We start from the raw sequence: 18,646 nt of genomic DNA, 5'->3' as shown, positions 1-18,646 counted from the left end.
TGGGACAGTTTTTTTTTTCATGTAGGTATTTACACCAATATCTTTTCATTCACGGTGACCTGACTCACCTTTCTATATGAGATTTGTGAAAAATACATCATAACACCTGTACAATCTAAGAGGGCTGTAAGTTTCCTACTAGCAGTCAGAGTCCATACGGATGAGATCATCTGTACCAACATGCATAAAAGCAGATCTCCACTTGCTTACATTAAGGCAATTTGAAGGCTTTTCTCTCATCCTCTATTTTTGCTCCTGCAAGCATAACATTATTCAATGTTCATTATCTTTTCTGCAAATGTTTAATTATTAGGTCCTCTAATAACTGAATCTCTAATTACAAGAATATTGTCTTTGAACAGATCTGAAGAATCTTCAGCTTCTAATTCAGTAGTTTCTGCTCTATCAGTTGTTACAATGGAATGATCATCACCATTAGTCTTATTAATCTCACTGTTTTTGCTGTTTATTACATTTGCAGGTAAACAATTCTCATCCAGTTGGCTTTTTGCATCCACATCTTGAGCCATGTTGTCAACCTTTGTCTTTCTCCTCTTTTTTTCTTTCATTAATGTTCTTCAGTCCTTCCACATTCAGAGTTGATTTTCGCCTGCCCCTTGTCACTTTTTTCAACCTTCTCTTTTGGAAAAATTATGCCTTTTTCTGTACAAAATAGAAATATGTTATCATTCCTGTAATCTGTGAGTTACATAAAATGCAGTGTTCATTTTAGTATGTATTCTCTTTGCTTTACAGACATTTATTAGTTTATTTTTCTTCCTTGTTATTTGCTGTGAACTTTCTCCCTTATTTTTTATTTCCTTCTATATGCTCTGAATCCTCTGATTGCTGAATACTTGTATCCAGAATTCCAGAGTTGTCAGTGGCATTATCTTGTTTCATAGGGGTCGAGTGATCTTATTCAATAGACACTTCCTTTTTAAATGTGTTCTGTTTACTCTTTTCCTAATATTATTTATCTCATCCGGCCAATTTAAATCAACTTCTGTGAGAAAAATAACACAAACTATATAGAACTAAATATCAAATTAAGTACATTAAAGTTGTTACTCTGACAGTACAAGTAGCGAAAGTCACACAAAAGTTGAAATTTCTTTACATCACGCAGTGGCTTCATTATTGCTTGCCGTCACACCTCTTTTTACCAGTAAAGATCAATAAATCATAACTCAAGACAAGATAGTTTAGATAAGCTCTGGATTGTCCCCTGTACAGTTTGTGTGAATTTATAGCTGACTAGGCCACTTGGGAAGGTTAGAGTTTGCCTATCTAAAACCTATCAGTAAAAATTAAATATAAAACAACAAAATATAAATCAAAGTAAATCTTCTTGTCTACAAGTATCCCTTCCTTCCTTTAAACAGTGAAAACAGTGGTAGTCAGTCATGCATATTTTATTTCTACATTGCTTAAGGAATAATATATTATTGAAGATACTTATAGCCATTGTACTATAATTGCATATCTGCACTACATCATACCAGCCTTTGTCGTTTCCTTCATTATGCTACCATTGAACTTTTGTAATCTGGTCATGACTGAAAAGGGTCAGTAGACCTGTTCATTTAACCAATTATCAAACTGTAAAATAAAAATATAAAATATCCCTCCAAGATGCCTAATTTATGTTACAGTGTAAGTTGAGAGTTTTGGACTGAGTGTTTCTGACATTGCTAGTGATTGGAAGTAGAGAACATTTAGTAAACCAGAATAATTCAAAGTCCAAAAGGCAAGACAGAGATCTCCACATAGGAATCCATGCAAGAAATAAAAATGTGACAAACTTTAAAATTTATTTGGATAGCTAAGGGAACCTAGACCTTTGATTCTATTGGTTAGGAAATGCTAATGTCCTTTAAGTTGGGCTATGCATGTGATAAGATACATACCAAATGGAGCAATACATTCAATGATCAGCCTAGGTAAGGACGTATATATGGATCTCAGGGATATATCTTTAATAATTAAATGGGCAATAAAAGAAATGATTTTCCTATTGTAACTCATACTTGATGGTCTAACAACAGTTCATTGTTGAGGAAAGCATCCAGATTTCTAATGATAGTATCAGCCTTAAGTGGAATTCCATTTAGGTGATTGTGATGCCCCTGCCCTGGTCCAGTAATCATGGACCCTCAACCCTCGTCACTAACACCAGTGAGGGACGGATGACTTGCACATTGGGAGGATGACAAGTGCACACACAGTAAATTACAATTTCCTTTAAGAGCACACAGAGATCACAGTCAGTCTGGGGCTGTTTTCTCCCTCTTTCTCCAGATCCCCAGTAAGACTCCCCCACTGGCACAGCTAGAGGGTTAAGATCTCAGCCGAGTGGTCAAGCCAAAACCTCCAGCACCTTCTCTGTCCAACCATTGCTTTGTGTCCCTGCCCATGTAGCTGACACACAGGCACTCACTTCGAGATTTGATTTATATACAAACACTCCTGGGGAAGGCTGGCACAGGTTCACTAGCTATGCCGCCTTCTGGCCAGACTATAAGGTAGTACCAGCTGCCACCAACCATTCTTATCAGGTACTAAAAGGCCCTGCTCAAAGGGTGACCAATTTTACTGTTTAATATTACTATTAAACAGTAGAATTGGTCACCCTTTGAGCAATTCTACTGTTTAATATTACTATTATCCAAATGGTAAGTCTGACTAAGACTTGAAGGCTATTGGAGTGGCTTGTACAGTATCACCAAATATATATGCAAGTACTCTAAGTGTTTGCCCTAAATATCTTACTTACAGAGCCCGGCAGATATAGATGAGAAGTGCTGAAGAGATGTCTACAGGTCCAGAACAAAATTCAAAATGCCTGACTTTCTCTCTGAGATAATTCTTAAATTATTAATACACATTACTGCTGGGTCATCTCAGATTACATCACTATTTGACATCTGCATCTAGTTCCCAGGCTAAACAGATACCAACAGAATTTAACATGTCTCTATGAAAAATACATATCTCTTAGAAGCTTACCTGAAACTGGAAGTCATAAACCAATTACCTTGGAACCTGTAATTACCTCTGTTTCAAACAATAGAAAGAATTTCCAGCTGCAGACATTCTGTCTTCTAGGTCTGGTAAACACACTCAATAAATTCTTTATTTATTTTCTCAGAGTTTGCAAGTTAATATTGTATGTCCCAACTTCTGCTATGAAAACATACATTTGCACAAGCATATAGTCCATATATATTTTTGACCTTCTCCAGCAGAGTACACTGTGGTTACATTTTTGAAGCTCAGCACATAACATATAGTTTGATCATAACATATAGTTCTCTTATATTTGTAAGACAAGCCCGTAGATCATATTAATATTTACAAATGACATAGGATTATTTACAAGATTCTAACTAGTTGGGCTGGCAGCCTTCACGATTCTCCCCACCGGGAACTCAAGCTAGTTTTTCAAGTGACCCTTGAGAAATGTTGCTTGAGAGGTTCGAGCCTATCTCGAAATACCTTACCCCATTTCCTATCTTAAGAGCCCATCTGTGTTGACATTGCTAACTCCACTGCGGTGCTGCACTGACATATCATATGCTTGCAACCCTAGGGTCCACCTTAGCAACTTGGCATTTTGCTGGCTGGCTCGGTGAAACCATATTAAGGGATTGTGGTCTGTAACTACAGTGAATTTCCTTCCATACAGATAAGGCTGAAGTTTATGCAGTGCCCACACTATGGCTAGACATTCCTTTTCTACAGCTGCAAAGCATTCCTTGCCTATGATTAGATAAACCACTTGGTGCTCTTCTCCCTCTGAATTAATCTGGCTAAGTACAGCCCCACCCCATGGTTCGAAGCATCTACCTGCACAACAAATTATTTGCTGTAATCTGGACTGGCTAACACAGGGGGGCCTCCTAAAGCTTGTTTAAGTTTCTGGAATGCCTGCTCACATGCTGGGGTCCACACTACGTTATCTGGCCTGTTTTTCCTTGTCAGGTCTGTGAGGGGAGCAGCTATGGTACTATAACTGGGAACAAACTTTCTGTAGTTCCCTGTTGTCCCTAAAAATGCCTTCACCTGCTTTTGGTAACAGGTGTAGGCCATGCCTGAATGACTTCCACTTTAGCCGGTTCTGGCCTGATCTTACCACTCCCCACTCTGTGTCCTAGGTAGGAGACCTCTGCCATACCCACCTGACATTTGCTGGGCTTTATGGTCAACCCTGCCCTCTGTAGTTGGCCCAGCACCTCCTTCACATGCTGAAGGGGCTCTTGCCAGGAATGGCTGTCAATGGCAATATCATCTAGGTAAGCTAAGGCACAATCTCCTGCTCCCACTAGTCTATGATCTACCAGTCTCTGGAAAGTCACTGGGGCATTTTTCATCCCAAAGGGCATCTTTGTGAACTCATACAAACCAAAAAGAGTAACAAAGGCTGACCTCTCTCTAGCGCTGGGAGCCAAAGGCACCTGCCAGTAACCCTTGGTAAGATCAATGGTGGTAAGATACTTAGCCTCACCCAGCTGCTCTAAGGCTTCATCTGTCATAGGCATGGAGTAAGCATTTGACTCTGCATGACTATTTAATTTTCTGTAATCCACACAGAACCTGGTGCTGCCATCTTTCGTTGGTACCAGCACCACTGAGGAGGCCCCAGGGACTACTGGACTCCTGAATTACCCCTAGTTCCAACATTTCCTGTATCTCCTCCCTCAGAGTCTGACTCTCTCAGGCACCCAATAGCCCTTTGGGGTCCTGTATCTACATGGTGCTGCACCAGGTGGGTGCACCCTGATTTCACAGTGAATATGTCTCCAAACTCCTGTAACACTGCTCAAATTTCTTGAACCTGGGTAGGGGATAGCTGCTGGGATATTGCTATGCTTACCACTGAGGTGTCAGTCCGAGCCTCACTGAGGAGATTAGTCACCAGATCCCCCTCAGAATCTTCCTGCAATCCACTGCAACTACTCAGCACAAGGGCCTCCCTATCATGGTAAGGTTTCATCATGTTAACATGGTACAATCTGTGCCCGTGCCTCCTGCCTAGCAGTTCTACCATGTAGTTAACATTGCTGACCTTCCTTACCACCTTGTAGGGTCCCTCCCAAGCTTCCTGCAGTTTGTTGTGTCTGACAGGAATGAGAACCATTACCTGTTGTTCTACAGAATACTCTCTAGCTCAAGCATTCCTGTGATACCAGACCTTTTTCTGCTGCTGGGCTTCTGCCAGGTTCTCCTGGGCCAAGCCCATGAGTTCCCTGACCATTGTCCTGAGGTTTAGGACATATGCCACAACAGTCTCCTTGTGGGATTCACACTCACCTTCCCATTCATCTTGAATTAAATCTAGAAGCCCTCTCATCCTATGTCTATACAGCAACTCAAAGGGTGAAAAACCTGTGGATTCCTGGGGCACCTCTCTGTAACCAAACAACAGATGGGGCAAATATTTGTTCCACTCCCTCTTAAACTGGTCTGAAAATGCCCATAGCATGGCCTTAAGTGTAGAGTTTAACCTCTCAACAAAACCATTATTCTGGGGATGGTAGGGAGTGGTCTTTAGGTGCTTCACCCCAAAGTACTTCCACAGACAAGTCTGCAGGTCTGACATGAAATTGGCACCTCTGTCAGTCAATATTTCTTTTGGGAAACCTACCATGCTGAAAATCTCTAATAAAGCCTTTGCCACCTTCTCTGCCTCAATGGAGGACAGAACCACTGCCTCAGGGTATCTCATAGCATAATCTACTACCACTAGGATATACGTTTTCCCTGTGGAACTTGGGATAATCAAAGGCCCCACAATATCCATAGCTACCCTCTGAAATGGCTCCTCAATCACAGGCAAAGGTATCAAAGGACCTTTCACCTTGTCACCTGCCTGGCCTACCTTTTGGCACTGCTCACAGGTCCTGCAGTACCCTGTTACATCTCTGGAAATCCCAGGCCAATACAAGTTCTGCATAATACGTCTCTTTGTATGTTTTATGCCCATATGACCTGCAAAGGGAATATCATGGGATATGGCTAGAATTACTAGATGGTAGGCTCTAGGCACTATCAACTGCTGTATTCTCTCATCCTCTAGCCCTCCCTCTGGGGTCCACTCTCTATACAGTAACCCTTTGTCCCAGTATACAGATTCCCCCCTTCACTTGAGAATCAGGTGCCTCACTAGCTACCTCACTCAGGCTTTGTAATGTAGGGCCTGAGATCTAAGCCTGTCTCAACTCTCTCTTGGTAACCCTTCCCAGCACCCCTTCAACAGGAAGTCTGGCATCCTCTGACATCGGTGCCTCACTGTCAGCCTGAGTACTACTACTCACCTCTACCTTTGCAGTCACTCTGTCCAATGGAACATCAGTACCAACTAGCAGCTGTGGCTCACTTTCAGTCTCACTGCTACAGGGTAGCTCCCTCCCTGAAGTATCCACCTTACCAGTCCTGGCTGCAAGTGTGTGGTCTGTCTGGGTCTCCCTCAGGATTCCAGACCCACATGCTTGTCTCCAAGCCAGATTGTGTGTAACACATGGTACTGCATTATCAAAATCATTCCCTATCAGGACATCTGCAGGGATATCCTCAAACACACCTACTTGCTGGCTTCCTTTTCCACCCTCTCAGTCAAGGTGAACCCCAGCCAAAGGTATTGGGAATGAGGTCCCTCCTAAAGCTCTGACTGGAGTAGACTGCCCAGGCAAGTAGTGCTCCTCTGTAACCATTGCAGGCTTCACAATGGTTATGTCAGAGGCTGTGTCTCTCTCTTAGGAATGGTCTCTTTGCCATTCATTAACATAGGCTATAACCTCTTGTGGTAGTTTGGTACCATTGTTGTCTTGAGACAACCTACTGTTGGCATTTTGTCATTACCACTTACTGGCTCTCCCACCTTTTGTTCCCCACCTTGCCTCCATGGACATATATATGCTACATGGCCCCGCTGGTTGCATTTAAAACATTTAAAACACACCCAGAAACACAGAAAAGTTATTGTGATAAGTAAACCACAGACTGCTGCAAGAAATCAGTCACATTACGACTCTATGCTTACATCCGAACCAATAAAGCATACCTGTCAATTCCAAAAGAATTAAAGTAGCTTAATAAGAAAGTTATTTACAAGGTTACGTCAGTTTATATTGGAAATAAGCAGAGATATTAAAAAGGCTCTGCTTCTCAAAATTATGCCGAAAAGTCTTCCAAGGTAAATACAACCTTCTGATTTAGTATAGAACCATACCTCTCAACCTTAGAGCAAGAAATCTGGACAAAGCAAAAAATAAAAGTGGGACACAGGCCCAAAAATAGTTATGCATCACAGACCATTGAAACAACTGTAGCTGCAAACATTATACATCACTTATAATCTTTCTATCCCATCATTGTCAGTTAAACATTATATGACTCATTCAGTCCTGCCTTCTTTTGCAACAAAGAAAACCATGCTTTGAAATGACAAATCCCTTAAAAATAATAAACAAAACACATTGCATCAACATCCTGCAACGTCCTACCTGCAAACAACCACAGAGCTTTCACTGAAACTAGGGCTTCTTATTTCCCCAGAATGACAGCTCTCCCTAATTAAGTCTAATGGTATACAATCTACCAGGATCTGGACTACCTGAGATAAATTAAATTATGGCCTGTAAATTGCAAGTGCACTTTGTTTAATTAAACTATATTTCTAAGCCCACTTACTATATTTTTTCAGTAACATCCCAATATCCATTTCCAGGTCACTTTACAAGACATTGGTAGTGGTAGACTTGGCATCCTTCAGAACCCCACAGGCCCATGCTAATACTGCTAGCATTGTCCATTAAATGTAAATATCCATCCACTGTAAATGGCAAGATGTTATGTCTTAAAAAAAATCTACTTTTGGCACACCTAGTACCCAAGTTTCAGGTTTTGAAACAAAGAAACATATTCTCCACAGTCTGGAAGTCTCTGTCTTTAATAATAATCTACTGTTGCAGCACTCTCAACACACACACACATACACACTAAAACCCCCAACATTTAAAAAATGACATTGTGCCCACCTGATTTGCCGGTATTGATGATCCACCAAAGCTATGCTTACTGTTGTCCAATCCACCACTGCTTAGAACCCACCAATGACAAAACAGTACTGGGTGCGTTTTTGTTTGTCGGAAAAAACAATACAACTTTATATACTGCAGTAACACATAGCCAATCCACTACTGACCCATTAACCCTAGGCTGCTGTCTCATTCTTACTCCCTGGAACTGCATTACCTTGGATGACTACTTTTAGTTCCTAAGCAAAAGACACAAATTGGAAGATGAGGCAAAAATCCAGACATTCTTCAAAAATCCATACAGTTGAGAGGTATGATTTCATATTCAATACAAAACTCTCCCTGTCAGGAAAGCCACAATTTAATGAAAGTGTACTTTTAATGTACGATATATTTGTGAGCTAACTTGTTTGTGTTCAGTAAGGTAGACTGTTTGTCGTTAGCCTCTTTGGGCATGTGTCTCTGTCATGCACAAATATAGGCACACACACACACACACACACACACACACACACACACACACACACACACACACACACACACACACACACACACACACACACACTCTTCTGCTTTCACGCACTCAAACATTCTGCTTTCATGCATGCACTCACTCATTCCATACTTAGCTACTAACACAGGTAAGTTCTGACCCTTTCAAAGGCAATGGCGGCAAATCCATGCACGAGTCCCTCTTCAGCGAGAACACACACACACACACACATACACTGATTCTTCGGCACAAAACAATGGCGTAAACACACTGACCCTTTTTTTGGTGCAAAAACAAAACTAGAAGGGTGCTTTGGCACATGCGCACACCGATTTTAGACTTACAGGTCACGGGAGCGAAAAACACAAAACAGAAAAGTGTTTTGAGGCATGCATACGTCGATGTTGCAATTAGAGGTCGAGGGACACATGGAAGAGCTCTGAGGGCTGCATGCGGCCCACGGGCCGCAGGTTGGATACGTCTGCTCTAGCCCTTCTTGGAGAATATAGGAGTCTGTGTGGGAATCAATAATGCCACCCTTTCTGTATTCATCCATAGATGTGGTCGACCACAAACCTTGGACTTCTATGTTCATATCACAGTAGATATCAAAGGGATGGAGACCCAGAACCGAGACTTTCAGTGGTTATCTATTAGATGAGAATCTCACACTGTATGCAAGACTAGATATACAGTTAAAAGGCCATATAATAATATAGGGTTTAGTATTTAAGCTGGTACATTTATCACCAATGACTGAATGGGGATTTGTATCAAATGCTTTAACAAGGTTAAGATAAGCTGCGTGGACAGATGGACCCCCATCAGTGGCAATAGTCACACCCTCAAAAGATCAACCAAATTAAGCAGGCAAGATCTACCCTTCACAATGTGCTAGGTTTGTAAGTTACCAGTTTCACTGTGAATGAGATTGACTTAATTCCCTGTCATAATCTTACCAATAATACTATTGAGGCTGATAGAATGATCATTTCTATGGTCAGTTACCACATTTCCTTACATAAAGTCACCTCCAATGACTTTTCTCCAGAGTTCAGGCACATATTCTGTGGAGAAGCTGAGACTGAAAAGCTTAAAGAAGTATTCAGTAATACCATATTTTGTAAGAACAGCAAGACAAATTGATATAGCTGATGGACCCACATAGGCATTATTATTAGTTTTGATATTTTGGCCAGTAGTAATAAGAGATTGAAGGACAATGGGCTGAAACAGAGGGGAAATGATTGAGCTAAACCTGTCAGCCAAGGTATCTGCTATGTCTTCAGTATCAGAAGAGGTAGTTCTGTTGTTTTGGGGGTTTTGCCTTGAGATTGTCCTTCACCTTCAAAGAATTATCTACTTTTAGTTCATATTCAGTCTCATATATCTGAGTGATGTGTTTAACACCCATGTAGGGTTGCTGATATTCCTCCTTTATTGACAGTGGGAAATGCTTTTTATAATGCACATAATGTTATCCTCTTGTTATAAAGTTTATTTAACTGAGTTCTAAACACAAGAGAGCTTCCAGTGCTAGAAAACCAAGAACCAAAATGAATGCACCAGCTCTATCAGTGTTCAGCAATTTTGACTGAAAAAATCAAGACTTCCCCAGTTCTTTTACCTCTACTCCAACCATTGTCACTATTGAACAAACTAATACATTTTTATTACTTCTTTTACTATATTGTGGAATTTCTAAGAATCAATTTGGGTGGCTTGTTTGCATTTCAGTTTGGTTATCTGAGAGTTCTATTGTTTGGGTTTATCCCCGAACTTCCTAACAAATGTATTCTTTATATTTATTATTACATTTATATTTATAGGTACTGATGCAGCTATACATTGGTTGAGATTGTTGTTAAAATAAAGAGTCGATGTGATGGCATTAGAAATGGGATCAGCAGTGAATAAAGCACTTTTAAAATCCTTATGGGACTCGGGTATGGATATAAACTTGGCTTTGGAGTAATTTATAGAAGTAATTGAATTTAAGGGCATTTTAGGACTATTTTGAAATAAAAAGTGAAAGTGTGGTGGTTAGTCTTGATCAAGCAGGAGATAATTTTAGTACGTCTGGAAAGGCAGCATTCAAAAGGATAAGCTCAGATATAATCTCCCTCTTGTGAGACCTTGGACAAATTAATCTAATGAGTTGGTATTAATGAAATCTGGAAAATGCCTGGCATATTAACTATTAGTTATGCAAGATTTCAACTTGATGGATGGATAATTGAAGGGAATATCGAAATTGTCAAGGTATGTACTGTGGTCCTCCAGTGACATTGAAAGGGCTCTGTAGTTGACAATGATGTGGTAATTAGTTTTGTCAAATATGAAGAAAATCTCAAAAAGTTTCAGTTCAGAATCTTGAAGTACTGGGTATAGTTTAATATCTGACTGAGTAAGAACAGATACTACCCCCACACACACACATACACACATGCACACACATACATACACACACACACACACACACACACACACACACACACACACACACACACACACACACACACACACACACACACACACACACCCCTCTTGACGGTTTAAAAGAATGCTAGGGCTGTATGCTGTAATAAAATGAGTGTTACAGAACAATGAAACCACGTTTCTGTAACAGCATATGTATATGGATGTGCTCAAGCATTAGGAAGGTTTCCCAAATCAGGCAATTTATTGTTTCAACTCTAAGCACTGAGCAGAGCCATCTTAATGCAGACCAGATTAGAATTTGCTAGGATGGAATATCTAATAAATTAAATCTGCTTAAAAAAGTACTATGGAGGCAGAAAATATCTTGACCAATAAATGAATGGCCTGAGAACATCCTCAGCAATTGTATGTCCATTGTTTGGTGGCTGTGAAGTAGTGTTAAGTTGCTTATTCACAATGCATAGTATGTGGGAGGTTAGACTCCAGATTTAATGAATGTTTACAGCTCTCATAAGTAGTGCCAGTAACTAATAAAAGTACATGAAATGTTTGGTACACTAAGAGGTCCTAAAGTGAGCTGGTTAGCAACAGAAGGTGAGAGAGTAAACTGTGAACCCATGTTGATGGAGATCAGTATGAGACCAGGTATTATCGACTACAACAATGATTTAATAGAAGAAGCCCTCAGCTGTCTTACAATCAGAAGATTCAGTTTTAACTTGAAAGACCTTAGAAAAACTGCAAAAAAAAATCAGAAAAACAGAGTAACATCCATTATCTCTAAGCCTAGAGTATGATATTAACAATTGTTGTAATGGAAGTAAAACACGACACATTGAATACTACACCACTTAGTTCAGCAAGTCCAAACACAGATGAAGTTAAGGCACTATGCAAATAAAATCCAGTCAGTGCAGCAGGACTCCAACAATGTCAGTCGAATACAGAACAGCACCATTAAGCACTGGTCCATGCAAGTTAGCTCCTTATATACCAGGCTGGCACCCACCTAAAGTGGAAATCCACCAATCAGCAAAAAGGAAAAAACAGCCAGCCAATTATTTAGAAAACATAGGACAGACAGCAGCCAGAGCAGGCATATAGGGGTAAAACTGTTCCTCTTCTCATCAGGAAGAGGATCCGTATCAACCAGGCCCAAGATCAGTAGTAGACATCCCCAAGTAATTCACCTCCTGTCAGGTCCAAACCCAAGTGAAGCAAGGGAAGATAACAAGAAAATCCAGCTAGAGCAGTAGGTCCACACCCAGGAGAAACAAGGTCAATATACTAACAAAATCCGGTTACAGCAGTAGGTCTATACCCAGGTGAAACAAGGTCAATATACAAACAAAATCCGGTTACAGCAGTAGGTCTATACCCAGGTGAAACAAGGTCAATATACTAACAAAATCCGGTTACAGCAGTAGGTCTATACCCAGGTGAAACAAGGTCAATATACTAACAAAATCCGGTTACAGCAGTAGGTCTATACCCAGGTGAAACAAGGTCAATATACTAACAAAATCCAGTTAGAGCAGTAGGTCTACACCAAGGAGAAACAAGGTCAATATACAAACAAAATCCGGTTACAGCAGTAGGTCTATACCCAGGTGAAACAAGGTCAATATACAAACAAAATCCGGTTAGAGCAGTAGGTCTAGGTGAAACAAGGTCAATATACAAACAAAATCCGGTTACAGCAGTAGGTCTATACCCAGGTGAAACAAGGTCAATATACTAACAAAAGCCAGTTAGAGCAGTAAGTCTATACCAAGGTGAAACAAGGTTAACATAAGAGCAGTAGGTCTATACCCAGGTGAAACAAGGTCAATATACAAACAAAATCTGGTTACAGCAGTAGGTCTATACCCAGGTGAAACAAGATCAATATACTAACAAAATCCAGTTAGAGCAGTAGGTCTATACCAAGGTGAAACAAGGTTAACATAAGAGCAGTAGGTCTATACCCAGGTGAAACAAGGTCAATATACTAACAAAATCCAGTTAGAGCAGTAGTTCTATACTCAGGTGAAATAAGGTCAATATACAAACAAAATCCGGTTACAGCAGTAGGTCTATACCCAGGTGAAACAAGGTCAACATAAGAGCAGTAGGTCTATACCAAGGTGAAACAAGGTCAATATACTAACAAAATTCAGTTACAAAGAAGGCTGTAACAAGTCCAGTAAATCACAGCTCTGTGCTATAAAACATAGTTCCATGCAATAAAACTTTTTATTTAGTAGGCAAACACTTTCTTAATGAGAAAAAGGGCCAATCAACAGGAAGAAAAGAACAGACAGTCAATTAGTTAGAAAGACAGTAGCCGATTCATACAGGTAGAGTTAGAGCCATTGGTCCTCATATTAGAAACAGCATCATAATCATGAGGTCCAAATGCAGCAACAGTCAAGCTCAATGCACTTACCTGGTGTTTGGTCCAAATCAAGATGAAAAAGCACACATAAGAGCAACATCAAATTAATGCAGCAAGTCCAAAACCATGCAAAACTAGGGCAAGATACATACAAATCTAGTTAGTCTAGCAGGATTCCAGTAAGCTCAGTACACCACAGCTCTTGCTCATGCAGCTAAGGTCCTTATACACTATGTAAATGCCACCTAATGAGGAAAGGACCGATCAGCAACAAGAGAACCACAGACATAGAACTGCTAGAAAACTTCAGGTCTAATGGTATCCAATTCAGACAGACAGACAAGACAGAACCATTCCTCCTCTTACCAGGAACAGCAACCACAGTCACCAGGTCCAAAATCCACAAATGTCAACCTCATGTTACTGAGCTACTGTTTTCGCCAAATGCAGATGATAAAAGGGCAGATCATAACAAAATCCAGTTAGTATAGGAGGTCCAAATCCAGGGAAAACAACAAAATCCATTTAGTACAGAACAACTCTGAAAAGCTCAGAATTATAAAGAATCCCCATCAAAGCTGTATTGTCTCACCTCTGTTTATCCACAAATTTCCTTCTTTTTCCACAATTTCCTTAATTTCCATATTCCTTCTCATCTTTTCCTATCACCTCTTCTCACTGTCCCAATATTTTCCTTATATTTCCCCCTACTTTTCTCTCTTTTCCTCCAGCTATACTTTATATATATTTTATATTTTTATATTCCAAGTTATACTATTTTAATTTTGGATAAATTGTATACCACTGTCAAAGATCTTTATTAATATCATGTTTTCTGAGAATTGGATGCATTAACCATTATTGTATGTTGTTTCTGTTCCTAATCTAGCATTCCATTAGAATTCTAAGCAGAACACCATTGTTGTATGTTGTTGTTGTAGTGTTTTCCTTAGAACTCTGTGTATTAGACCATTATTGTTATGTATTTTTATTCACATTGTTTGGAGCTTTTCTCCCTGGGTCTCCTCTAAAAAGGGGGATTTCTTGTCCCCATCCTGACTATCCTGGACTACCAAAATAGATGAGCAAATAAATAAATGACTACATTTGTGAACAGGATACCTCCTGGTTGACCACTGCTGCTTTCTGATTTGTTACTGGTAGAGTAATTTTTCTACAGGTACAAGTCTGCCTATCAGGGTATGCAGTGTGCACTGACAGAGAAGATGGCAGAAGACATCACATCAGGTAATACCCTTATATTCCACCACTGCATGATTGTCTACCACCTTCCCTCCCTTACAGATGCAACAATTACCATGCTCGCATATTAGGACATCGCAGTAACTTCACAACAAACAATTTATTTAAGTACATACACTGGATTCTTCTTCTTTTGGCTTTTCCCGGTTAGGGGTTGCCACAGCAAATCACCTGTCCGCTTATGATTGGCAGTAGAGTTTTATGGCCTCGAGTTGCCAGCCCAACCTTCCACAGAAGGCACACACACCTAAGGCCAATTTAGAGTGTCCAATCCACCTACAGCATTTCTTTGGGATGTGAGAAGAAACCAAAACACCCAGAGGAAACCCACGTGACTACAGGGAGGACATGCAGACTCCACATAGAAGGTACCCCAGCCGAGGATTGAACCAGAGAACCTCTTGCTGTGAGGTGATAACGCTACCGCTGCACCACCATGGCTGCCCTAAGTACATACACTGGATTAATGGCCCATATTCAGTTATGATCCTTTTAATAAGGAGCGATACACTGAGTACAGGAAAGAACAGTATGACAAAGGATATCAGGAAACAACAATGCAGACATACACTAAGTATTATATGAAATATCTAAAGGTCAGATAATTAAAGTGCAATCATTGCAAGACCAGTGGATCATCCACAAAGCCATGCTAGAGGTGCACTTACCTAGGAAAGGGCTGAAGAGCGATTTCTTAATAAAAAGTCAGTAAGCATTCATATTCTGTTGCTATCAAGACACAAACCTTTAGCTGGGATTTTAATAGGTTGGACAAAAAAAGCAACAGAAAATTAATTAAAATGAAAACGGAATGTACTAATCGTCTTTAAATATGCATGACAGACTAGCTACCTAGCTGTATGAATACTGGCTCCATATGATTGACACTGTTGATGTGACACCAAAACTCCATGTGCAAAAATAACAAAAAGGAGTTGTGGCTAGATGGATAGAAGGATGGATGGATAGAAGGATGGATGGATAGAAGGATGGATGGATGGGTGGACGAAACTTTTGAACTCTTCTCAGTTTAACTTTGTACAATATTTTGTGAATTACACAATAAGGATGCTACAATTTAATTTTAACCTTAATGATCATAGAAGGAAGCATCTGATAATGATTAAGACCAAATTAAATAAGTTTCAATGCATTTAGATGAAATTACTAGAAAGTCACAAAAAAGTACATAATAGTTTTAATAAATCAAAAGTCACTACATGCTGTTAGAAACCACAGATAAATATGATGTAAAACAATGACTGAAAATTTATATAGATGCAGGCCAAATATAATAAACAAAATCAGTGCAGATATAAGGAAGCAATGTGGTACAGAGGAATATAAACATATGACTGCTAACTCAAAAACACTACGGAAAGTAATATACCTTTGAAGCACATGACAAATGTGTTAGATTCATATGATTTCCCATTTGCTGAAATACATGTTTCTGAGTCCATGGCTGTCAGCCTTGCTGGTTAGGAATATCTTCTTTCATCACAGTCTTTCAGGAGTCCTGCTTCTGTTCAAATAACAACAGGAAGCCATAATATTGTACCAGATTTCAGATTTCACATATGTTCTGCTGCTTGCAAGTGGCATTTCTTTAGCATTCGGGATAGAAGTGCTGATAGTGCTACCTTTAAATGTTGTATCTGTACTGTCACACTATAATACGTGTTGTTCCATTGTGTTAAACTAACAAAATTAAACAAAATGAATCCAGATGATGATAAGCAGTGTTACTGGACTGTTAGCAGATGCTTTGGTGTTATTATGAATGTCTTTTGAAATTAATATGTCATCAGATATACTTAAAAAATGCTGACACTTCATTATGTTGCTTTTGCTTTAGGTCGGCAGACAAATCTGAGAAAAACAGGCTTTTTAGGGGCCATTAAGCCTGTTTTTGAGATTTCCAGTGGGATCTACAGAGAAAAAGTAAACCAAACGCGCAAGTTAGGAAGTGTACTTACAATGGAAAACTATGTTCAATGTAAAATATGCTCAAATCTGTAAAAAGTATATATTTTATATTAAAAATAGAAGCTGTTTGACTTGTTAAGAATATTCTGAGAAATGCCTTAAGATGTTACTTTTACAGTTCGCTTAGCCACACCTTGTCACTTGCATATTAATAAAATACTCAGTGGTCATTTCACTGCTGCACTGTAAAAAGGAAAAGTCTAACTTTATTGCAGTAGAATGCAAAATTACCATATTCGTGTAATATTTATGACCTTCTGCATTCCTGCGTTAACAGTTGATATAATATCATAAGTGCATTTCTGAGATAAAATGAATCCTTTATTACATGGACATAAGTAGATACAGGTATCACTGAAAAGGTTTACTATCACAGTCTTGAAGCCCACAGTCTTGCAACCCATAATCATGAGAGCTGAATATCAAAAGACCAAAATACTGAAGAACACACAGTATCGCACTGCTGGACCCCAGTATCGCACTGCTGGACCCCCCCCCCCGTAGGACCCATGCTAGAACGTGTTCATGGGTTTACACAAGTGGGGGATTCAGTACATAAGATCTTTGGTGCCTTGGTCTGTTGATATATGGTGTCAGGATTTCAAGATAAGATTATGATAGAAAATCTTATAAATAATGCAGTTGCCAACAGAATATTACCGTCACACATATAGTTCACTCAAGAAAACCAAATATTATAAAAAGAAGAAATTAGTGTTGAAATAGCTCTTCTCTGAAACTGTAGTATACATTACTATATACTTATGAGTAAAACTTGTGTTTCTAACCGGAGTTTCTTTGCAAGGTTCAATGGAGAAGTTTTGCAGTAATGATGCAAGTGCCAACTTCATGTTAAGGAGGGCAAATCGCATTCCGATGCAGTTCCTTGGGCCTGTTCCAAATGGCATAAAAGCATATGGATCCATTGTTTTTTTCTTCTCTTTACTAAATCTAAAAGCATTAAAACAACATAAAATCATTATGCTTCCAGCATTATATTCATACTCAGGCAATGCTTCCAGCATTATATTCATACTCAGGCAATGCTTCCAGCATTATATTCATACTCATGTGATGCTTCCAGCATTATATTCATACTCAGGCAAGCACATACAGTTATAAACACATTAACATGATACAGCATGCTTCTCAATTACTTTTCTCACCAGAAACATTGAATATATGGAGCAATATTCAGAAATAAATAGTGTACTAATGTTACATGAAACAGCATGGAGTACAGGAACACTTCAGAGACACATGTATTGTGATTGCTCCATGAGAGAAATACTGAAGTATGTATCATGTACAAGTTATCACATAATGGCATGCAAATGAATGCCATTACACAGACAAATAACAAAATCAAACATGCCAGTGCAATTCAGAAATATAGAAAATTTGCACTGGCAATGGTTGTACTGTTTTCACTGGTGATGGCTGATTTGTTTTAACTCTACTGACATGTTTATGTTATTGGTGAAATTGCAAATAAAAGTATAACAAAAGCATGTGGCCATCAGCTATTCAGAATGCAGGATTTTCTGGTGTGCAGGAGCTTCACTTGCACCCTCACTATATATTGTGAGAGATGCACTTACATAGCCAAACTGGAATCAAAGCTCTCTCCAGCCAAGATTGTGCTAGACAGTCAAGAGAAAAAGGTTAACATCTACACCACACCTCAAGCAACACATAGCCCTTCTAAACCTACACCATCAATACCCACACATAGCAACACTAAACCCACATATGCAGAAGCCCTTAACATTAACCTGCCCAAGCAACAAGGACCTCCGAAGCTGAAACGCAAACAAACACCAGTCACAACCAAAGTGACACATAGCTCACAACACCAGTGTGCTACTCAACAACAGCCCCTAAGGCAAGACAACGTACCCAACACTTTAGTCATAGGTGACTCTATAGTCAAGCACACTGATGTCTCACTCACCAGGCAGAACAAGGAAAAAATTACAGTCAACTGCCTGTCGGGTGCCAGGATCCACCACATAATGCAAGCACTCAAGTCACTCCACAAAA

General features: G+C 39.5%; 1 long non-coding RNA gene across 1 annotated transcript; it reads right to left on the bottom strand.

Annotated features, from left to right (window-relative positions):
• Positions 1–15,789: 15,789 nt before the first annotated feature.
• LOC122817338 lies at positions 15,790–17,551 on the bottom strand. Its single transcript, XR_006367209.1, has 2 exons — positions 17,392–17,551; positions 15,790–16,545 (listed from the first exon to the last, which is right to left on the bottom strand). It is a non-coding gene; the product is annotated as an uncharacterized LOC122817338 (long non-coding RNA).
• Between the last annotated feature and the right edge of the window lie 1,095 nt (positions 17,552–18,646).

The sequence above is a fragment of the Protopterus annectens genome, chromosome 12.part0 (genome assembly GCF_019279795.1).
Source record: "Protopterus annectens isolate FY-2018-M chromosome 12.part0, PAN1.0, whole genome shotgun sequence".
In the NCBI taxonomy this organism is placed as follows: domain Eukaryota; kingdom Metazoa; phylum Chordata; order Ceratodontiformes; family Protopteridae; genus Protopterus; species Protopterus annectens.
The sequence above is the reverse complement of the archived record's forward strand: the minus strand, read 5'-3'. Positions and strand labels throughout refer to the sequence as shown.